Source organism: Strix aluco, chromosome 15 (genome assembly GCF_031877795.1).
Source record: "Strix aluco isolate bStrAlu1 chromosome 15, bStrAlu1.hap1, whole genome shotgun sequence".
Classification (NCBI taxonomy): domain Eukaryota; kingdom Metazoa; phylum Chordata; class Aves; order Strigiformes; family Strigidae; genus Strix; species Strix aluco.
Window position 1 is genome coordinate 2,395,404 of NC_133945.1, and position 24,764 is coordinate 2,420,167.

The 24,764-nt window shown below is 38.8% G+C and overlaps 1 pseudogene; it reads left to right on the top strand.

The window, feature by feature from the left end:
- Positions 1-266: 266 nt before the first annotated feature.
- LOC141930203 (kinesin-like protein KIF20B) lies at positions 267-23,592 on the top strand (annotated as a pseudogene).
- Positions 23,593-24,764: the final 1,172 nt, after the last annotated feature.

The window sequence follows — 24,764 nt, forward strand, 5'->3', positions numbered from 1 at the left end:
GACAACTTCAACAATTCTTGTAATAAAATGGATGTTCTTTACAAATGTCTGCTCTGTGCAAACTTAGAAACTGCTGCGTTAGTACCAAAGAGATCTTTTGATCTACTCATAAACGTTCCTGTTTATGAATAAGCTAATAAAAGAGCTGGAAGAGCTTTTGTCAGGTGGAAGAGTAAAGTGGTGGTGTAGTGTTTGAGGAATGAGAAAAATCTCACTTCTGGGAAACCATTTCTTTATGAAAAACTTAATACTAATGGTAATTCTAGATGCTGCTGAGTCTCATAGAAGAGTTGAAGAACAAACTTCTTGCTGAAAAGAAGAGTAAGTTACTGCTGGAACTACAAATTTGTGAGGAGGTGATGCAGGAATTTGCCCAATATTTTGCTGAGCAGGAAATACATTTCAAGTAAGTTAGCTTTGAGTGGTTTTTAAAGTTAATGATTAAAAAAAATGAAATTAAATTCACTTATTTCTTAAATCTGTCCCTTGGCTATAAGAGACCACACTCTTCTGCTAGACTTCCTGCCTCTGGTAATAGATCAGTTGCTGTTTGGACTATGAGTTCAGGAAAAATACTGTGTAGGAAAGGCTTTGATCTGGGGGGGATGGAGGGGGGAGTGTAATCTGTCAGCAGTGTTCCTGCAGTGCTCTCCCTAACAGAAAAGCTTTGATAGGATGTCTGTAGAAAGAGTGACACTTGCAAATTCTTTGGTTACTGCAGCCTTAGTGCTACTTCCGATGGGTGTTCTGGCTCAAGAAGCTTAGAAAAAATGCTCGTAGTTAAGTGTCAGCCATAACCTGTGTATATATGTCTCCCCCTCATTCTTCAGGAGTGTGTGTGCAGGAAATACACTTCTGCTTTGGTGCAGGAGCACCATTTGTGTATTGTTCTGTTGTGCCAAAATAAAGAAAAACCCATCTTTGTTTATAGGCAGCTGTACTAACAACTTCTTAGCAGCTCACGCTAGCTAGCTTGTATCTGACTTGCTTTCCCTACTCTAGTGAGTGCCTTTCTTACGAACGAGAACGGCTTGAAGAAGATGCTGACACGTGCCTGGAGATCTTCAGGGAACTTGGTTGTCTTGAAGACATGGATGAAGAAAATAAACTAAAGGATCAGCCTTGCAGTGAACAGGCTGGACCTCTGGTATTTTATGCCCCTGCTAACATCCCTTTCACTAACTACCTGTTGTGGTGATGGGACGTCTCCAGAAGGAGAAGAGCGGTCCCAAGGAATGGCATGCTGTGTGACTGTGTCCTCAGCAAGGTACACTGTCGTGTTCAATAGGAGTAGCTGCTGTGCCTCGGAGATGCATTTAGGAATCTTTGGGGTTTTCTGCGTTTCTGCAACACAAAATTACTGTACAAAGAAGCTGGGGGAAAAGCTGCAATTTTGCTGTAAACTGTTGCATTAAGTGCCTGTTTAAGGTATTTGAAGCTGAATTCTTAGGCCCCGTATATGCACTGTACTGGAGTGGTCCCAGAGACTTTTTCCCTCTTAAGGCTGTTGTGGCTACAGCTGAAGCAATGACAATTGTATATACACTTGAGCATAACTAAACTCTTAGGTTGAGGCTGGTTCTTTGAGTTTGGAACCTTTTGTTTTTAAAAAACAAGGAGGAAAGATATAAAGTCAATGTTTTAAGTACAGCTTAATTTGATAAGTTACCACAAACTTATTTGACCTCACAAACTTTTACTGATATTTGAAAATTTCGGATGTATTCCTTCTAAAACTGTTTGCTTGCTGTGTTCTCATCGGGTAAAAATGCTGGCTTTTATATTAAATTTGGAGGGGGTGATTTTGTGGTGATATAAAAGGGAATGTGATGGTGGGCCATTAAATGCTTTAAAAATAAAGTAGCTGTTACTGGATGCTGGAGACTTCTGTGTGAAGGTAGACAGAAACTGGCAATCAAATTGCCTATGAACCCACAAGACGGCTTTGAAGTCAGAATTAACTGTGCTTAGATGTTTGAGGACATAATGGTCTTCCAAATTTTCAGTAGAAATAATGGATATTGTGTAATTATTTCTATTTCTAAAAGGATATAAATTATCTTTCAGAATGAAGAACATGGCACAGGGCCAGGCACCTACATTGATCTTGAGGGCGTTACTGATTCTCTGCAGAATGGTGTCGTTGATATCAAAAAGCAGGCAGAAGAAACACACAGACACGTGGTGTCTCTAGAGGACCCTCAGGAAGCTACAGGTTGGCTTGAAAAACAGCTGGGCAAAACTACCACTGAACTAACTCAGACCAAAGAAAAGCTGACAAAGAAAACCAATGAACTAATCAAAATTGTAGAGCAGCTGACACAGAAACCCAAAGGTGAGCTGGGGGTGTGTGTGATGTGACAGAAAAAAGAAATGACTACTGCAAAATAGAAATAATCCAGTTGAGCAGGATTTTGGAACCAAATCGTATGCATAGAGGTGATAATCAATTGTTTGGTGTATGTTCAGGTTGAACAATTGCACAGGCCTGGATTATTTCATTTTTAAGACTAAACTTAAAACTTTCAGTTGAAGACTTCTGAACTGTGGGGTAACACGTCAACATTATTTATTTGTGATTTCATGGTTATATCGTGATCCCAGCACTTTACATTTGGCTGATGCAGTGGTTTCAGGTGTTCTGTGGAACATTCATAGATAAAAGCAGCAATACCTCATAGTGCGATTTCAGCAGAAGTCTCTTGACATGATCTGCATTTTATACGGGTTGCAGGGCCCAATTCTACTCAAAAAAACCTGAACTTTTGAAATGTGTCCTGCAAGTAGAAGCCAACACAAAAATAAATGAGTCTATTCAAAAGCTACTAAAGTACCAGAAGATCTGGAAAAATGGATTCCTGAGTAAACTGTGTAATGGCTGCTTATTTGCTGCAGGCTTCTCTTCCTGTTACAGACTTTGAAACGCAGATGATTAAATCGGATGAGTCTGCTGAGCAGCTTAAAGAACCAGCTGAGGTGACTTTCTCAAAAAAACCCTTGTGCAGAATTACTTGCTTTAATACAAAATTTCAGTAGCTTAAAATGCTGTTGTAGTACGTCTCTAGCTTTTTTAATATCAAGCTTAGCTTAACTGATCTTGCTTCTAAATGCATCGTATAGTTCAAGAATTGAACATTGACTGAACTACTTTCTTTTCTAAGAAAATGAATACGCAGAATAAAAGGATTCAAGAACTAATGGACATCGTGGAGCAAAAAGATGATGTTACCATGAGACTGCAAGATTTGATATCCCGTTTAGAAGAAACCATGAAAGACTCTGTAAGTCTTAGACATCTTAATTTTCTGTTTACAAAAAAATCTTAAATCTGTGCTTATAATGGACTTGACTATTTTGGACAATTGAAATTTTCGGTAAGTAATTGCTACTTTCTTGAAATGGCAGCAGGTGAAGTTGGCATTGAAACTGAAGTTACAGCAGAAGGTGTGTGGAGGTGTGTGTGGAAAATAGGACTTCTGGAAGCAGCAATCTGGAGTTATTATTGGAGGACTGTCCATGAGACTATGAAGAGCCACTCTAAAGGAAAAAAAACCAACACTCAAACAGGGAGGACTTTAGCAGTGGGAAGAGAGGGATTATGTCACTGTCTTTTCATTTTTACCTGAATGGAAGAGGAAGGAAAGGAGTTTTGCTGCAGCAAAAGGTCAAATTGAAGTTAGAAGTTAATGTGAGAAGGACAGTGATTGTGTAAATTGGCAACAAAAATCAGTGTGTTCCACCTACTACCACCATGCACATGAACTTTTTAAGGCAGAGCAGTAATATGAATGTGTTGAGCAGAGTTTGAACTAAGAGTGGATGGCCGGGGTATCTCTGCTTTTGATGGGATCAATAGAACTTGCAGCTGGCTAGTCTGCTGCTGGCTGCTGAATGCCAAAAGACTGGCTGGGCTACATGTGTACAGGTTAGAAAAAAATCAAAACATGCAGTTAGGTGGTTTTTTGAGCCTGATGGCCAGTAACCTGAAATGGAGTTCTGAGAACATTTTAAATTAAACTTAGGCAGCATCTGATCCCTTTTTCTCCTCCACTGTGAACTGAAGGCTTTGACCATACTTAATCTTCTGTTCCCTCTCTGCCCCCGAGCAGCTGAGCTTTTCAGTAGCAGAAATGCTCAGGGTGATGGCAGTTGTGATGACTGCTTCCTGTCACTGCTCCTGCCAAGAGAAAGGCTCCAGCTCTGTCCAGTGTTTCTGGGAGACTCTGTGGCATGACACTTAAAACGTGACCACAAACCTCAAGTCTGTTCTACAGATTATTTTTTTTTAATGAATTACTTAGATGAGTGATTGGTCCTTGGCAACCAGCATGGCTTGCCACTTGTGTCATCTGGTGAGTAAAGAAACTTTATTCTTAGTCAAATATATGGTCTAAAGTACGTATGACAGAACTGACCAGGCTTCCAAATTGCATCAGATCTGTCATGATAAAAATGATCTGTGGCTTTGCTGAAGGTGGTTAAAACTCCCAGCTCTACCAGCTATGACAAGAAAGTGGTGAACTTGTAGAGCTGACCATTGGCCCTTTGAGCAAATCATGAAGTTCCTCAGCTCTTTCGACACTGGATACTTCAGGTGGTAAACTCGTTTTGCATCCTGTAGTTTCCTGGTCTCTTGCCCTACTTTCTGTACAGTGCAAACCACTGTGCTTGTTACTGTCTGAAGGTGTACCTGCTTTTTGCTTGAGTAACTGAGCTGTAACTGGCTTGTTCTTCTGACACCCCCTCTACAGGCTACCCAGAGAGATTTGTAAAAATATTTGCATCTAAAAGATTACTAAGGCTTTTAAGTGCTGACTTGGTAAAACTTCAAAGTAACTGATCTTATTTTAACACAGGACAACACTGTAACTACCATGAAAAGAAAATTCACAGAAGAGAACTCTAAGGAAGAGATTGAAAGCAGCCAATTGAAGGCTTGTGAGGAGACTGTGTTGGAAGTGGGAAGAAAACGCTCTGAAAGTAAGGCTATTGTGGCAACAGAGCCACCTGCAGAGAAAGGTAAAATTTCTACCATCACTCAGCAGGAGGCCTTCCAAAAAAACTTGATTACTATTCCGGAACAGAAGCGAAAAATTGTGAAGTGTAAACATGATGTTGTGAGGAGGAAATCTACTGTGTTAAACTGTAAATCAAAGTAACTGCTATGTAAATATCATCTTTTGCAGAAGGTCCTGTACTGCTCACTCCTAAATGCTTAAAATAAAAGTTAGTTTTTAGACTCTCCTTTCTGCTGCATTTCTCATCTGTGAATGTTCTTGCAGACTCAGCTGTCGTTCTTAATCAATTTCTTAACAGTTGTTTTTGGACTAAACTTGCTGTTGGTGGACTTCTGGGAAAGGAGCATCCCCCGCTCAAGATTTTTAAAACAGCCTACGCAAGCGTCAGCGGTGTCGGTGAGTTACTGATTGTTCAGTCCTACAGCACAGACTGTGAAACTCGGGGTTTCATGCTGTATGTGTGCTGTGAACTCACCAGCTTTGGGCAAGGTGACAGTGCTGCCAAAGGAGAAAAGCTTTTCACCTGAATGGAAGTAAAATTATTTCAAGTCCACAGACACATATTTTGTGCAGCTCTCACGTTTGCACTTCCAATCTTTTTTGCTTCCCTGGCTTTATCTGTGAGCTTACCAGTCTTTTTAGAATGAGGGGAATAAACCAGCTACCGTTGAAGGCCTTCAAGCATGAAGGTGAAACTTAAAAGGACACCACTACTTATGTTATCCATTGCATTAAAGTCTATTAATTGGTGAGATTGAGCTACATGGGACTGACTTGTGCCAAATGGTCTTTGTAAGATCTGCCTGTCTCTTCCTTGACTTCAGGACAGAGCTGGGCTCCAGTCTCTCATAGGACTATGGGAAGCATATGCCAAAGGAGAATGAAAGATCTTCCCTTTGTATCCCTCACTTTCTTGCCTTCTTCCTGCAGAACAGGTGCAAGTAAGAAGATCTTCCAGGCAATTGTTTGGGTGAGGATAGGATAGAAAAAGAGCATAAGGTTAAAAATGGGGATCAGAAAATATCTATCTCCATAAAGAGGGATAAAACATGTTAAAAGGAGACTTGTCAAGTTCACATGATCACAGAAAACTGAGGATACAGCTGGTGAATAAACTGAATGCTGGACTGTCATTCATCGCTGCAGTGAAAGACCAAGGGAATGCTCAATCTAGAAGATCAGTTTAAGTTTATGGAACACAGCACTTCGTGACATGGGTAGTGAGCTTCTAGTATTTGTTGCCATAGGAGGTGAGAGAGACAGATACTTCTCAGATCCCAGGAGTGGTTAGACAAGCTAACAGCCAACAGGGTCATACACAGATACTGAAAGGGTTAGGCAGGGATTGATTGTCTCATGTTCCTCCAACATTCCCAGGTGTCCTATGTCAGAAAAGGTTTGTGGGAAGTGGCTGGGCCTGCCAACAGCAGCAAAAGGAGGCAAAATATTAGGCTAGGTCACCTGGTGGTGTGTCATCCAGTAGGGCACTTCTGATGTCTGTGCAGCTTGTTCAAATACGTGTCATTTGAAGTCTGTCTTAAGAAAAGCTTCTGCCTGTACCAGATGCATTTCTGATTTGTCTCTACCTTTGTTGGCTGGGATGAATACTGGATCCCAGCATGACCATTTGATGGTGCCACCTCTATAAATGTTACAGGAAGGGGGTGAGAACTGAAGCTGATGTAGACTCTGTGATATACTATATAGCAGTAGGTTTCTCATCTCATGACTGAAACTTGTTTAAACAAGCGAAAAATAGAGAAGCGATAGCTCTTCTCAAACAAGAAATTAGTTAACAGTGCCAATCAATGACAGCACTGAGATTTTATTGGGAAGAGCAGGCTCTTCAGTCATGTTAAATATGTTGGGTTTGTGGCTGTTGAGAATATAAGGCATCTAATTTAAAAACGGAATTATTAGATGCTCCGTAATGATGAAACATTTATACTTACATTTAACCATTCTCATTAAACATACTTGGTACGATAGAAAAATGAGCACAGGGACATTGCGATGGCTTTGTTGTAGAATTCAGACATGCTGGTGGCCTGTGACCAAAGCTTATTTTGGGAGAAGATAGGTTATCTTGTCTTGAGGTTCAGGTTTTTGTACTCTTCTCTAGGACTTGCCTCCCATGTTTTGGGATGGGATTTTTTCCTTTCTTAGTACTTGCTACGTAAGAAGCTTCTGCACTGAATATCCCGGATCTTCTTGCACTGATATTTATCCTGCTTTGCTACATGATTGTGGTTGTCAGTACAAAGCATCTCGACCACCCCTAAATCCTCTGATGAATGATCATACCCTTCTCACTAGAGCTGTTGGGCAAAACTCTGCTACTTTTTGTATCTTGGCACCTTAGAGCGCAAAATATGTCTTAAGACATCTCGGCACCTCTCCCTTTTAGTGAAATATGTAAAATTCATGTCCAGTGTGAGGAGTTTGTAGTATTTTGTCTGATATGTTTTCTTGAGACCACACAACTGGGCTTTCAGAGAAAACCATCTCCCAGTCCCAAATTCTTAATCTTGTAGTATTTAGAAGCATGGCTTTACAAGCCAAAGTAAAGCTGCTGTTTCCTCTGACCTAGCAGGAACCCTTGATACATCTAATTAGAACAGAAAAGAAAAGGTACAGAAAAGCGGGAGGAAAAAAGTGTCCTGTAGAATTTGATCCCTCTAAAAATAATCAAGAACCAAAGCCTGAATTGAGATGGAAACCACCATTGCTAATGCTTCGGTATGACTTTTTGTTAGACTCTATAGAACTTGTTGGATCTGTTCAGAGGATGTTTCCATGCAGTACACAGGTACCCGTGTGCTTAGTGCTCCCAACGCGAGATGACTGCCAAACTCCACCTTACTGTAGCTGCAGCACTCACAGAAATCTATAGTATCACTTTGGAGTACAGAGCTGTGATGGCCTAATCCTGTAGTGATAGTCAGGCTTGGTTTTAATACTAAACATACCTGCATGTTACTAAATGGACCCAGCTGAATTCTAAAACACTTGTGTAAAATACAGCTGGAGTCAGTTTTGAAGGTGGTGCAATGCCTATGATTTTACTTCAGGGAAAAAACAGTCTTAAGCTAATAAAATGTTTATGGAAATTTGGGATCGTGATGGAATGTTGTTGATCTTTCTGGAGAACCTTACATGCAACACATTAGGTGTGGGCATAAGTAGTTCTCCTTGTATCTAGCTTAGAAACCAACTGAAAAAAAGAGAAGAAAGTCCCAAACACTAAGCAAAACACTTGTGCTGGATTTTTAGCTTAATTTTTAAAGTAAGGGCATATTGAGTATGAATGAAAATTCTCAGGAAAGTGTACAATGCCATTGCTTTTCTAAATGTAAAATGGGGGATGGGCTGTATTAAAAGGGTTGTTGAACCAGTGGAAGTGGAAACCAGACATAACTGTGACCGTTACCTAGCTCACAGGTATTACTGCATATTAGTAAAACTAGCTAGATTTTTCCATAGTGGTGCAGAGCAGAAGGCTGGAGTAGAGCCATGGCAAAATGTTCTTTAAGGCTCCTGAACACCCCTTGCTGCAAACCATAAGCCGAAGAGGCACCTACTGCATTTTAAACTGTTCCGAGGGGCTTTACTTCAAGACTTCAAAAAGCCATGTGATATAAGGGTGTGGCTTTCAGGTGGTGACCATTTTCCACATAGTAATTGCTATTTGGCAGTGCTAGTGACTTGTACTATTGATTTTAATCATCCTGAACCGTTGTTGTGGTTTTATTGGTTTTTTAGGAGGTATGAAGGAGAGTTGGGAAGATGACTGTCTGGACCAAAAGAAAACTGAATATGTGAAAGCAAATCATACTGAGAACGATGCAGAAATACTAGCACTGAGGGAAAGAGCTGAAACCTGGGAAGGTCAGCTGGCTGCACCTGAAGAACAGTGCAGAAGAGAAAAAAACAAAAAAGAAGAGTTCAGTGGGCAAATAAAAAACTTGAATCTCCAGCTCTCTGCTTCTGAAGAAAGGGCTTCTGGCTTAGGTGAAGAACTTCAGCAGTGTCGAGCTGACTATCAGGAGATTGTTTCTGAATTGGACAAACAGAAAACTATCAATAGGGGACAAGAAGAAAAGGTGATTCAGCTAAATAACAAAGTAGAAGGTGCTAAACAAAATATAATTTATAAAGTGTCACTAATTAAAACAATGCAGTCCAAAGTAGGTGAGTTGTACAAATGTCACTTGGAGTCTTACACTACGGATATTGATTCAGTTGGTCTAAAGGATTCCTGAGACTCTCAGAAAGATGAGCTGGAGAGAGCTCAACTGAGTCCTGTGTGCATGGAGTCCCAAACTGCTTCTACAGCAGCTCTGGGACAGGAGAGCTCCTTTCATTGCAGCGTTGAAAGCATTTGGGAAGAATGCCAAAACATTGTTAAAGCTTCTTCACAAACAAGTCAGCAGATTCAAGAACTACTTCAACAAGTTGAAGACTTAAAGAGGGGACTTGATGATGCTGAGAATTATAATAATCAACTAAAAATAAAGTTAAATGAGGTTGCAAATCAAGATCATCAGTCCACAAAGGAAAAAGATCTTATGAACCAGTTACAAGAGCACATCCAGAAGAAAACCCAGGATTTTGGAAAACAGGCTGCAGAGGATCACAGAGTAATTGCACCGTTTGAAGAGGAAGTTACCAGCTCCAAGGGAAAAATAAGAGAGCTTGAATGCCTCTTGGAGGCTTTTAGAGCTAAAGATGACAACATAGCAAAGTTAGAAGAAGTACTTAAAGAATCTGTTATTTTAAATCTGGAAAGTGATACAGCAGCTCTGCAAGAGGAATGTGCCAATTCAGACAAAAACCTGAAGGAATTAAATGATCAGGAAGCAAATCTAAAGGAGGAAGTTGTGCAGATATTGAACAGCTTGGAGAACATGAAACACACTCTTCAAGAAAAAGAGAAAAATGAGGATGAGCAAATACAATCTATAGAATTGTAAGTAAATAATGAGAGAATTCCTAGCCCTTTGAGAATAGACTCAAGTTAGAACTACCTTCTGCGAACATCCGTTTATTTTGACATAACACATTTGCATGTTTGTCAACTTTATTAACCAAACCGCTTAAGAACTTTTAATGCCCTACTTGATTTCTATATTTGCATATTTTGCTAGCTCTGTTTTCCTCACCTGTTTGTGTATTCTTTCAGAAATATCGATCTAAATCCTGCAGAACTATTGTAGGGGGAAACAGGAAAGGATGAATTATTTGGGGATTTCTAATAGTATTATGTTACATAACCTTTTTGGAGGAAATGGCATAGTTTAATGTTATATCCTGTAACTCGTACAAAAGCAGGCAATGTTTTCTTTAGAAAGGACTGAATGGTGAAAAGGAAAAGAAGAAAGGAAAAAAAAAAGCCTAGTAATTAAACAGTAAACAGGTGGTTTTGGTAATAGCTGTTCTAGGTGAACACAGGATAGTGTAAGAGCTTGAAGGAATAATGGGTGTAGGAGAGTAGAACTTCCCCAGCCCCCTCGACTTTTAAAATCTTTAAGAAATAAGAGATTAAATGTATCTGAGAGATTGTATTTGCTATGTGGCAAGGAAATTGCAATCCTGTAAAATAGCTTTAAGATGCTCTGTAGCCCTTCTGACTGGGGTTTCTTTAGTTCCAGTATCTGTGGGCGCCTGCATGTACTCTAAAATACAACTTGGCATGAAGGTCTGGGGAACCCTGACCCTGCGCTTGTAAAACTTGGAAAGGTTTTCCTTTTGTGAGACCGTATTTTGTGTTGTTAATTATAGAATTTAAGAAATCTTCTATTAGGTAATTGCGAAGTAAAAATCCATGGTAACTTACTGCAAGCTTTTTAAAATAAATGTGACCGTTTAAAAATAAACCCATTAAACTTCTTAATGCCTTTGTAGCACTTAATAACAACAGGACTTGTTACAATGTTATTGTTTTTTCTACTTCCTTTTGATTTTTATTTATTTTGATCCTTACAAGGTCTGGGATGTAAATATCAAGTTTCTACTTAATTGATATTAACCTTGTCCCTTTTGTTACTGTGTAAGGACACCTAATGATAGAAATGGTTACTGTGCTTAAAAACAAGAATTTTAGAAGATTGCACCGTTCAAGAGTGAATCTGAGCGGTTTGTTACTTCAGGATCATGTAATAAGTAGCTGAAATCCAAAATTACAACGCTTGTCATTTAGCTGATAGATCTGGGATTCTATTTATGAATAAAACCGGCCATCAAAGAGCCTGAGTTAATGTGTAAAAGCTGTTTCTTTGAGATGTGTAACACTAATGTTATTTATGTCTCCATTTCTAACACAAGGCTACGTAAAGATCTTTCTGAGAGCTCTGCCCTTGTACAGAGCTTGGAAAAAGATTTGCAGAGGAAAGAGGAAGAAGATGCAGATTTGAAAGAGAAACTTTCTGATGCCAAGAAACAAATTCAGCAAGTACACAAAGAGGTTTGTAACCCCAGGCCAAATGTTCCTTCTGCAAGTGTGTTTGGGGTTCTGTTGGTAAAAGCTGTTTTCACAAGTCTCAAGCCACAGCTGTTAGAAGTGGTTCATAACAAGGCTGCGTTCAGCGATCCATTTAGAGTGAGAGTGAGTCTAAAGTTCCATTGCCATTGAGCTGTGAGCTAAAGCCCAGATGTCAAAACATGGATTAGTGCTGACATTGAAGGGGGGGAGTAAATTGTATTAATACACTTGAAAAAGGCTTGTCAAAAGTCGGCTAACCTGGCTATGGAGGAGGACTGTGTAATCTTCATAACAACAGTAGCTGTATGTTGTTATTTGTGCTGACTGCAAAGCCTCAGAACTCAGACTTTTGGAAAATGCTTATCTCTGGGAGGAAGAGATGGATTAATTGGAAAAGGAAAGCACAAACTTCTAGAGACTTTTTAAAATCTGAGATGTTTTCTGTTAAGTTTGGGGAAAATAAATGAAAAAATGGAATAACTTTTACTAATGTTGATTGTTAGTATTTAGTTATTAAGCAGTAGGATTTCCTAGAACCTCATGGGATATCACAAGAACTCAAAATCCAGAAGACTATTGCAGGAGTTTGGGCTTGAAAGTTAAGCTTTACAAAAGTATTAATGTCTTCCCCAGCAGCCAGACACTTCTGGACCTTTTCCCCACTCAACATGCAGTGTATAATCCTTTGGGAAGTAGCACGGAGTGGATGGGATCACGTGTCAGGAAACACTTTTTTTTTAAAAGGACAACTGAATTTGTAGTGTGATTCGGCTGTTTCCTGGTGCTTTGGTTTTGGTGGTGTGGTTTGTTGTTGTTCTTTTTTTCCTGCCAAATTTAATACTCTATTCTATGGTGAAAATTGTTCCCTAGGAAGGATGTACAGTGCAGTGCGCTTCTAGCCCCTGAAATTTAGCAAAGATGCTTGCAAAAATTTGATTCTTGATTAAAGTATTTTTTTACTTAGATAACCTGCAGAGATTGCAAAAGGCTTATAGCTAAATGTTAGCTTTGCTTGCTGTCTTTGTGCGTTGTTACAGGTGTGTAGAGTGCAATCTGAGGAGAAGTCCCTGAGGAACAAAGTTAATGAGGGTCAGAAAATTAAAAACCAGTTTAGTAAAGAATTAGAGATCAAACAGCACACAATCCTGCAATTTAAAAAGGTATTCTATTTTTTTAAATTTTGCTTGCTTTTAATTTTTTTAACTAATCCAGTAATGAGGCAAATGTTCCAACCAACAGGAGAAAGCTTCCAGAAATTGGGGTAAAAGCAAGAGTAGCCAGCTGAAATTAGTCTTAATGGATGAATGAAAGATGTTTAAAGAACTTCTCATTGCAGGACCTTGGCAAATTGTTTTAAACAGAGTAATCTGCCTAGTAAATACATACTTAATACCTGCAGGTACCCTGATCCTGATTAGTGACACTTAGATATGTCAGAGTAATGTCTTCTAAACACTTCTTTAGTCAGCCTGAATGCTCCTTTCACTATATGAAAAACTTATTTATTCTCAACTCTTTGTCTTTAAGTACTTTATTTAATACTTACTGAGGCTCAGAATGAAAAGCTACTAATATGTAGCATGTATATTTGTTTCTTTCAACATGTTTTTGACATGTTTTCTTTAATTTGCTTTCAATGTGATATTTAGGAGCAGCTGAATAATGAGAAGCTGGAAGAAATCTCCAAACAGCATGAGAAAGCGTGTAAAGGTCAGAAAAAGCCCTTCTTGTGCCATTTTTTGGGTGTGGAATGGCAACATAATGAGTTGTGATGTTAACTAATTTGGAGAGTCTTGCATATTTATATTTTAAAATACTGAGAAACTCCAACCTGGGCATGAAAATGTTACAGTCAGAAACTAATTTTTATTGAATCATTATTAGCAGGAATATTTGAAAGCAAAGAAACAGTCTCAGAATAAGAAACATAAGCCCCAAAGAAAGGCTGGATTTGCTCTATCAGTGTTAACTTACTCGATATTGGTGTTTATTTGCCACTTTAGCTGGCCATGTTAACATCGAACACTGACACATGAACTAGCACCGTAACAGTTTCTGCAGGTTTGATAAACACTCAGCAGTGGAACAGTAGTTAGTTTTTCATCTAATACCAGCCTTAGTCTGACGTTAACACTGACATGCTCACCTAAATCAAGTTGATGGGAATCACTTCAGAATTCTGGATTTGGAAAGTTCCATAGAGATACTCTACTTCTTTCTAATAGAGCTTTGGATCTCAGGAAACGGGGGAGATTACTTGTGATGAAGGCACTTTGGGAGAGAATGGTGGGAACCAGGATGGGGGCTCATCTGTAGATTTATTTTCAGATCTGTGTGTGTTGAGTTTTGAGCTCAGCCGGCAGCCAGTCGCCACGTGGCAGCCGTTCACCTCCCCCCTCCCCGGTGACACAGGGGAGGGACAGAAAGAAGAGAATTCGTAGGTTGAATAAAAAGAAAGAAATTTACTAAATATAAGAAGAAAACAACAGTAACAATATGAGTCGAAAAAAACGGGTAAAATGCAGCAGTGTCTTACCGAGCGCAGCGACCGCCCCCCCCCAGCAGCACCCACCCGCACCCAAAACCAGCGGCGGCAGAGAGAGCCTGGCCCGGCTGTACCCCCTGGGCACGGCATCGCCGGTGGGAAATACTCCAGTGAGCATTGGGACCACCCGCCAGCTGTGCTCCCTCTCAGCCCAGGGAAAGCTGACTCTGCCCTGGCCCAAATCAGGACAGTGTGCAATGGAAACAACAATTGGAGATCTGCGGATGGCATTAGAAGAACAAGAACAGACTCAGGTTAAACAAGGTCAAGTGCTTGAAGCCAAATTAGAAGAGACCAACAGATTGGTTCGGGGTAATCTCTCCATGGAAAGGGAGCAAGGAGGCAAAAGTGTTTTGGATGTATTGTGATAGCTGCTTTAAATCTCTGGTTTGATTTGTTGAATGTTATTTAGGCATTAATTGTATATAGGACATAACAAACTTCTAACAGTTAAAGGCTTCTGTTGTCCCTTTGTGGTCACAGCTGATAAATCCACGTAACTTCAGTAGAAGGATGTGAATGTGGTCAAATATACATTTAAACTGTGTGTTATATAACCTCATTTTGTGTACTGACTAGAACTGGAAGCATGGAAGCAGAAATACAGAGAGCTGAATAACCAGAGCAATAGTGACTGGCAGCAAAAGATGAGCAACACCACGGAAAAAACAGAGATGAAAATGAGGAATTAATAAAGCTGCAAAGAGAACTGAAGGTAAAACATGGTGATGTAATTCATACTTAGGTTTCAAACCATAACTTCCATTTAGGAGTCTAAATTATTTTTGTGTCACTATCTTCAAGAGCTGGGGCATGATGTGGCCAGTTCTTACACTGGTGAAGGAAACCTCCTCTAGAAACTGCAGTGCGTCAGTGCAGCAAAGTCTGGATGGGTGTCGTTGTAATACACAGCATCACTGATGCCCCACAGTGGGGTGCAGCCTTCACTGCGGTGAGCTGCCATGGACGGTGCTTCTGTAGCCGGGCTCCTCTTACAGCTGTCCTGAACAGATGTCAGGAGCTGGATTGTTTCAGACCTTTTCCCCATCAGTTGCTTGGGCAAATAAATCAGACTCTTTAAAGATCTTGTGCTTGCTGTGTGACCTGTAAGCCCTTCCTGTTAGGCTGAGGGTTCACCTCTTCATTCTCCTTGGATTAGAAAGCAGACTTTTTTCCCAAGCAGATTTTCAGGTGCCTCCTGTCTTGTGTGGGAGAATGTCTGACAAGAGGTTTGGTTGTGGTAGAGAAGGAGGCAAAGTTGCTGTGGATTGAAGTAACATTCCTGGTTACACACTGTCTCTGTTTCCCATGCAAATGGTGCTGCATTTTTTGCCTTTCAGTCTTGAAGTAGGTTTCCTGACATGTCCCGCAAGGCAGTATAAAAGATTGGGAATTTGTAAGTAAAAAGGGTCTTTTTGCCATGACCTTTGGTGTAACTTTAATAGTGTTTGTGACTTACCCAGAGCATTTTTAGAGGGGAAAAAAAGTCTGTTCCCTGAAGACACGCCCGTCTGAATAATAAGTTCTGGAAACTGCTAAACAATTTTTTTAAATGGAAAAGAACAAATGAGAATGTAATGCTTGCACTTGGGAATATGCTGGAGTAAAACTGTGCTAGTATTTCTGTTATCTTTTTGAAACTAATGTGTTTAATGGTAATCTGGATTTTAAGACTTGTTTTTGTGTTGCTTAATCTCTGCCTGTGGCTTTATTTCTGGTTCCACTAAACTAGGAGAATGAGTCAAAGTATCAAACTGATAGAAAGAACTGGCTGGAGGAAAAAATGAGACTCATAAGTCAGGTGAAAGAAGCTGAGAGCCATCGCAACAGAGAAATGAGAAAATTTGCGGAGGCCAGAAAGCGTTGTGTAGAGCAACAAGCAGAAATTGTAAGTGACTGGAGGTCTCAGCAGAGTCTTTAGTACAGAGCAGATCTCATGTCAGGTGTTAACAGTGTGGGCACTTGAGGGGAGCTGGCCTTTGTCAAATCCCCTCATTTATCACATGGCAAAGCCTACGTGAGATCTTCTCCATGTGAAAAGGGAAGAACAGGAGTGTCACAAAATGAAAAAGCATAATACCTAATGGAAGTGAAAGTGCCTGTTCCTTTCTATCCTGTCACCAGCACCACCTTGCTGTGAAATCTTCAAACTTCATCTTGTGTGTAAAACACTAATACCTAACCTATGCTTAAATGAATTGCTACTTAATGAAGCTGGGAAAACATACCTTGAAAAACAAGACTTGTTGCTTGGCTTTCCTGAAAAAAAAAAAAAAAGGGGGGGGTGGGGGGTGGGGAAGCCTATGAGGCTTTAGAAGGAAGAGAAGAAGCAAGAAGTAGTTGACAAAAAAAGCTTCTTTCCAGATCTTCCCAGTAAAAATACTGGGTCAAAATGCCAGTGGTTTTGCTCCCATATCGCTTTCAAAGTAGAGTGACTGATAGTTAATAACAAGGTGGATACCTTGCCTGGTCACTGGGCTGTATCAAGGGTGTAATTTCCTAAGCATATGAAATTATTGTATGAATCTGTGCAATCTAAAACTGTACTTGCATCTAGAAGTAGTTAGCAATGACCTTCTGGCCCTGCAGTCAGTACAGGGGGGTGTTAGGAGCTTGGGACTACTTTCACTTTGTCTGTGACTTTGCTTGCCTGAGACTTTCTAATAAAATCAGAAAGTGGGCAAGCAGGAGTGGTGGTTCTTGACAAAAATTCTCTTCACAAAGAGTATAAATTTAGATACAGTTTTTTCTCATTTGAAGCATGGTTTGCTTTTGAATATTTGTAGTAAAACTAGTTCTGTGTGAGCTTTTTAAGATCTACATAGGCTCTCAAGCCTCCTGAGGCCATAAGATAGTACTGACTATGCCAGACTGAACTGTCAGAACAGTTCAGATGGTTTGTAGAAGTGGTGTTCAGTTCTAACCTATTTTTTCACCCATTCAGGAAAGACTGGCTGCACAGCTGGTAGAAAAGGCCAGTAATCTTCAAAAGTGGCGTAAGAAAGAGATCAATTAGTAGAAGCTTTGGAAGTACAGCTCAGACTTTGGCTTCTAACACCGTACAGAAAGATAAAGAAATAGCAGAACTGAAACAAGCGGCGGTGAAGGATTCAGGAAAGGTCCTCTCTCATTCTCTCTCGTTTCTGTGGGATTTTTTTGTAGTTGTTTTCTGTCATTTTTCTTTTGTTATTCACTAATTCTGCAAAACACCACGTTTTGGCTCTATTTCAGACATATTGAAATTGTTTGCAGCTAATATAAAAAAAGCTTTATGCTTTTCTGAAACTGCATTTGTAACAGTAACTGAAGTTTCAAAAAACTTCGTAGTTCAAATAAACACTCAAGTCTATTTGATCATTTGATTGCGATTTGATTGGACTGGAAATCTGAAACAACTATCACATCTGCTGCCTTTTTCACAGAACCAAGAACTTCATGAACAAATGGGAGGTGAACTTTTATAACCCTACAGAAGTAGAGTAAAATGAAAATTTTGCATGACATCTTCCCAGGCTGTTCTATGACCTTTCTTGACTTTAAATAGAGGCTGCTCATACATGAAGTTGTTGGCTTTTTGTTGGACAGCTGGCTGTTTGAGCCTGCAATTCTAAAACTGATGCTACTGAGTAATCGTAACGATGCTCATGCACATGTTAACTTCTTTTGCCAGTCCTGCAATTTGTGGCAATTTTTGCTATGGTTATTAGGATAAGGGAACTGATACAGAAGAACTAAGAAAACAGGTGGCTGAGAAAGATGACTTTATAAAGGAATTGAAACAAGGCGTTAACCATAAAAGTCTTCAGTCTTTGGCAGAAGTACCTTTACCTGAAGGGCAAGATAAAATAGATCAGTCTGTAAACAAAGAGGTATGTTTGTTATATTTATAGAAAGTATGTACTAATGATGTGTTGTTAATAACTCCTTTGTTTTGTTGTTTTCTCACTATCTATTTCAGCAACGTGGGGAATCTCCCAAAAGTTACTTTCTGTAGTTCTTCGTACTTTAACTGTATCATTAGTTCTGAGTTCTTGTTCATTCTTCTCTCTCCCTCTTTCAAGTTCCCTCTCAGAAGAAGAAGTACTTTAGTTAATAGAATACCACCTCTCTATACACTATAAAACTTATGTACCTGAGGGAAAAACTAGTTAACTAATCCAGGTTCTAGAGATCTGAAGACATAATACTTCAATAAACTCATTCTGTTAAACTTGGATTGCAAAAGTAACTGTTAAAAGCTGTGTAAGTTAATTCATCTGGAATTGGACACTTCATTCTGGAGTAATGTCCAGAGTTGATTTAAACTTCCTATGTCTTGAACCAGTTTTCTTTGAGAGTAGTATTCTCTTAGGCTGCTGGAAAAGCAAGTGTAAAAATAATCATCCTTCTGAAGGCACTGAAAAAGCACTGATCCTTATCTACAGATGGATATATTTCATCTAACGTAGTCACCCGTGGTTTGAGAAGACTCTTTTACCGATCCATTTATAAATCCTCTCATGGTGTAGATGTTCATACCCTGATGGGATAACATTTAGCTAAGTAATTTTTCAATAACATGGAACTAATTTTAGAAGTATCTTATTGCTGTTTTATTCACCTCAATGTTACTCTTAAATATTTATCTTCGTGTTACATGTGCCAAACAGAAATAGATTATAAAATGATTCAGTAACTTTAACTGTTACAAGTCTACTGAAGACACAATTTGGTTTTTAAATTTCCTAAAATTGAAAAGCATTGTTAAAACTAAAACTAAGGACTGAGGGGAAACCTGTAGTGCTAAAATAACCACATACTGCTCATGTCAAACTTTTAAAAAATTAAAACCCCCTTGGTTTTTTAGAAACAAACAAACCCAAATCTTTTGCAGAGACTCCCTTCTAATTAAAGAACAAAATCCTCTTTCCATTTTCTGATGCTGTTACCAGTTGGTATGGCTGTCGGTTATCTGAACTCTTGGCACCACTTCACAAGAGAGAAGCTGTCATTAAAAGACAGCTTAGCAACGGCACTGAGCTACCAACCTGTCACCGTAAATCTGAATTTACACTTAGATTTATTAATTTCAGTTTGTGTGTTGGCTTGTCAAATCTCTTAAAGATAAAAGCATGGGAAATAATGGAGAGAAGAAAATAGTGAATGTCAGAATGGTTTGACTGCAGGCATTTCTAGTTCCCTTCAACGAGTTTGTTGAGCGTTTCATTCACATTTGAAGAGTTACCCCTATCCAATATTAGCCAATGCCTCCCTACTGTTAGTCCTAGCATTTAAACAGTGGCTGCTTCTCTAATACAGATTAATTGTTGTTCTTTCCAGAAGAATCCTGGTTAAAATTTGTCATATTTATTTTCTTAGGATGTTGTGAAAAGTGAGAACAAGAAAAATGCAAAACCTGCTAGGACTAATTCACCTTCTACACGCAACAAGACAATAGTTTGGTTTTGTTCAATTTTGAAGTTAGTTTCTCCTTTCACAAGTCCACCTTTTCTGTAAAGGTGGACTTGTGAAAGGATCAAACATTCCTATGCAGCGGTATCTTATCCTTATCTATGTATTGTAATAGGATTCTTAAACACTGACGTTGTCTTCCTACTAAACTTTCTAAGCTAACCAAGGAGAGTCAGTCTGTATTTGCCCAGAACGTGTACTGGCTGCAGCGTACAGGGATTCACAGGGAAGGATGTTGCATGCTGAGTAGTTATGAAGAGTAGTTTGAACATGCTCGTAGCATATGTCATGTTATAGGCAATTCCTTTTGAAGTAAAACTAAGGTTTGTGTCATCTATATGCATGACAATTATAAAAATATGATTTTAGGCCTTGGTAGTAACGTGGGCAGGCTCAAAGAGTGGACAGAAGATTTATTTTCACCATCAGTTTCCTTCTGTTTTATAACTAGAACAGCTGATCTAATGAAATACTCTAAAACTCTGAATCTACTTTTTTTTAAAAGAAACTATTTGTTTCCTATATTACTCATGCCCTTAAATGTATTCTGTGAAACTCTGATATTTTTTTTTCTTTTGGGTATAAAATAAGGTTGTCTACATTGCTTGCTGTGGCAGTATCATTAGTGTAATGAACAGAGGTATCAGTAGCAAAGCTCAAAATGTCACCTTGAAAATAGCATTGAAGTCAAATAAAATGGAATTAAACTTGAAGATAAGTCAATTTTTCAACTTAAACAATGGTCTTGTATTTCTGTACAGATGTCTTCTACAAAGTTGTTTAGAAAAGAATACCCCTTAAGAAAGCAAGGATCTACTTCAAGGAAAATGTCAGCTAAAAAGAAAGATGGAAGACTACAAAAAATTGGAGATTCTTTCCAAAGTTCTCCTGTTATTATTCACTCTAAAGGTTTGTACAGAATAAATAAGGCTTATTCCATGTTATCTGGGTATTGTAGAAGAGCTTTTTTCTACTGCAATTTGTTAATGTATGTGCTGTTAAAGGCCACGTCTGCTGCATCCAGTTGTTCTTTCATTTATGAAACGATGGAGTCTGAGCTGGGGCCTGCTCGACTGAATCTTGCAGAGTGGAAGAGGCCGACTGGATTACAAGGACCATGTGGTTCTAGAGTTTAGGTTTAAGTGTGGAAGGTAAACCAGGTAGAGCGGAAGGATGCAGTGTGGAATATGTGCATAGAAATTGATCCTAAAAGCAATGTTAAGCTCAAAATGTCTGAGTTACTTTGTTCCTGCTTACAGTAAAACAGTTAAAGGCAATTTCAGAAACTTGACCTGCTGATCTAAAAAACTCAGGAGTTGAATTCAAACCCAGATCTGACCTTGTTCTCTAAGCGATCCCTCCCCCGCCTCCTGCTTTGTTTCTGTGGAAATTGTATTAATGTTTTTTGAAGTATGTATGTAGGAGAGGAAGATTAGTTCTACAGAGTCTGAAAGCCGGTATCTCCTGAAAATATGTGAAGGACTTCAGTAAACTTGCTCTGAAGCAATTAATGGATTTCATTAAGTTTAAGCATAGCCTTGGGAAAATTAACTGCTAGGACTTCCCATTGAAGAATATATTTTTATTCTTTCCTACAGTAAGACATGATTTCTGAGTTACTGGGGTTTTTTTTAAAAAAAGATTAAAATTAGCAGAGGGCCCAAGGAATCCCCAGTGTTAAATTCTAAAAGACACTATTATTTGGCTGGTTAAAACAAGGTCAGTCACTATTCAACATGGACAGTTAAAATTAAGATAGTGGGATTTTTAAAATTTTCAGCATTTGTCAGAGTGGTTCCATGAGGACAACATGTCATTATCAATGGAAGCCGAATTCAGACTACTCCAAATTTCACCCTGAAAATACGTAATTTGAGCAAATGAGGTCTAATTTGTAACCTTTATTACTGTGTCCTGTGTTTTTTCCCTCTTTTGCATAACTTGGTATTGTTTGGGATCTCTTCTTTCCTTCTAGCTCATAAGATGCACACACTCATCTCTTCACAGAGCTGGTACTAGTCTGATAAAACTATACAAGTACATAGAGAAAACTGACTCAGCCTTGTGCTTCTGTCAGTACAAAGAAGTTAAGCCTGGTTTTCAACTCCTGTTGTATTTAGCATCCAGTGAAATCTGAATCCCAATTGATTTTTTTGGTGCTATTAAAATGTGTCCTTTAAGCTTTTGCATTTGAAGCTATAGAAAACTGTTTCTGGATATAGAAGACTGTGGTAGTCAAATACATACCACTTCTGAATTTTTATGTTTCAATTTCAGACTACATCTGTTTCATTTTTAAACTGGTTTTAATAAACCTTTATTCATTAAACCTTTATTCATTAATTTTGAGGTTCATAAACCAGTAAGATTTATGATAAAATTTTTCTTGTAGCAAAGAAGCTGATGGCAACAATAAGCTCTTCCAAGTCTGCAGAACCAGAAAGTGCCAAAAGAAAGGAGCTCAAGCCAGAACGAGCTAAGAGAAAGCTTTGTTCAATGGACAGTTCTTGCCCTCTAGATGTCCCTGATTCTTCGGTAAGTGATTGCGGGTTAGTGTTCTGTCCGCTGTAATCTATTTCTGTAATCTTGGCTTAAAATAAACTATCAGGGGGACAGAACAAACCTGATCGAGTCAAACTGCAGAAGAGGTTTGAAAGTACTGACTTATTTCTTGATTCTACCTGACCATTCTTTTTGGTCTTTTCTTCCTGATGTGTTACTTTAATTGTCTCTGTTTTCTCACCTCTCTTCTCTGCGGGTGACTGCTGACTTGCTGTATCACCCCGACAGTAGTCACGGAGATGCTTCACATTTGGATTCTTAGATACCTTATCTGGGCTTGTGGAGTATGACTTTTTCCTCTAGTACAGCAGTTGAGTCTTAATTTGTTTTTCCAGTAGTTGGTGTTCGTTTAAGAGTAGCATGAAGGGATAACAGAAATAGAGACCATTAAGGAATCCATAGATTTGGAATAGCCTGACTGAAACACTGAAGAGAAAGTTCTGCATGTACAGTGAACTTTGCAGGGCAAGTGAGCACCTAAGGTAATTTCTGATTCCTTTTCTGCCCAGCTGCTATTAGGGTTACTTTAGGATTTGGATACACCCATGCTTTTCAAAGCACAGTTTCAGTAGCCTTCTGGGTGTGCTTCAATTGCGTTGCCCTGTCTAAACCAGCCTATAGAGAGTTTTATAGGCCAGGGCTTGATGGACGGTTTCTGAAATCCAGCTTTATGGTTTTGTCAGTAACTAAAGTGCTGAGCGTGCTCGGGGTGTTAGAAGTACATCTCTTCATTCTGTCCAGTCCTTTTTCATTTGCTCTGGTGAGCATTTGCCCATACTGAGTTATTCTGTTGACTTTTCTGTAAACAGTGTGAATAGATGCAGCAGTAACCAAAACGCTGTCCACAGGAGGATGAAGAAAATGACAGGAATGCAGGGCAAAAGAAGCTAAGGAGCTTGGAAGTGAAAGGAAAAGTTAAAGACTGAATCCTGGGAAATTCAGAAAGCTAAAGAAATTTAAGCTAAAAATACGTTTTCTGAACACTTCCTGTTTCACAACATGAGTATTAGAGATAAGAAGTGAGAGCTGCTTTCAGATCACTGTTTTCTTTGGACTTTGATATTTGTTTCAGCAAAAAATGGAATTTTGTATGTTCCCAGCATTTGTTGCTTATTATGATGCATTAAAATGGTGTCTCTGTTCTGGAGACCTCTGATAACAGGCAAAATTCATTCTGAAAACAGCTTCTGGGAAAAACCATGTTATTGGTTACGTGGGTCTAGAAGTGCATGTCATTTGTCCCTGAAGAAATGCTGAGTAACTCTTGAAATATCATCTTTTTCAGATCTTTATAGAAAAAAGAGAAGGAAAGTGATCAGCCAATCTTCAAGTGACAACTACGCTCAAAACCAGCGATATAATCTTGCAAAAGCATGTTTGTATTTTCTAGTTAAGACATATTTACACTGTATTGTTTCAGGTCTATAGGAAGTAATAGGTACTTAGTCATGCTCCGAAGTCTTTATCTAGATGTATAGAATTGTTCTGATGGTTTATGGTTCTGGTTCCATTAAAGCTGAAATACTGTTCAAGAAGTTTGTATCTGAATCTTTTCTTTTTTTTTTTTTAGGAATGGTGTCTCTGGAAGTGTTCATAATATATTTATTGTGCAGTAAGAACTATGCCTGTGTGGAATGGTTTAAATTGGTTTTTTCAGCTGGTCAATATACCTACCATAACTTTTAATGAAAAAAAAAAATGAGTATGCAACAAATTCTGTGAAGTGACAAAAAAAGGAATTGGCACTATGTGGAGAAATACGATGTTTTTCATCACTTGTGTGATTTTAACTGTCTTCTATTTACTCTTCTAAAGTAATTTATAAGCAAATATTCTTTCTTTGGGGATTATAATATCCATAAATAATTATAATCTGCTATTAAAGTGACCCACTCTCAGACATTTGACATTTTATTCCAACCATCCAGTTCTGCTCAACTAGAACAGCTATATGTAGTAAGGTTTCAGCTTATAATCAGTGACTGAGTAAACATTTAAAACGCTTTTGGTTTCACCAATGTAGCATTTACTGAAGTCACAGGCAGTGACTGTATTTCATAGGATTTTACACTGTTTGAGGAACAGTCCTGATCATCTTTCAGGAAGAGCTGAAATTGCATTGACAAGGCCCTGCTGTTGGCATGGATGAAACAAGACAGTCCCAGTAAGTATCTTTGCTTAAAGAATTCCTTATCAGTCTGTTTGCACATATATAGTGTTCAGCACCATAGGAAGAATATCTTGTCTACAAGATTGCCTTTTGAGGTTTGGTATAGTCTTGACCACAAAAATTTTTCAGAAATTCTCTGTTAACATCGAGTCTGAGATTTTTTTTTTTGTTCCCTCCCTCCAAGCCATACTGGTTCATCAGCAACAACCAGCTGGTCTGTAGAGGCAGTGATAGTTTGCTCATACAGCCAGATAAGTGCTGCTTATTTCTGATAGTACAGCTGCAACTTTACTGTCCTTTTGAAATGATTCCATGATTTAAGTTATAAGTGGGGTTTTCTGTTTGCTTTCTTGGACTGCTGCTCTCTGTCTTTTGTTTGATTGAAGAAAAAAAGAATTGAATTGACTCAAACATGAGATTAAAGTTGTTTTTCTTGAGAGGAAAAAAAGGGACTTTGAATACGTGTTGCAGTTTAGCTTTACCAAATGTGATACCTTTAAAAATGCATATCAATGTAAAAATGGTCATTAGTAATCT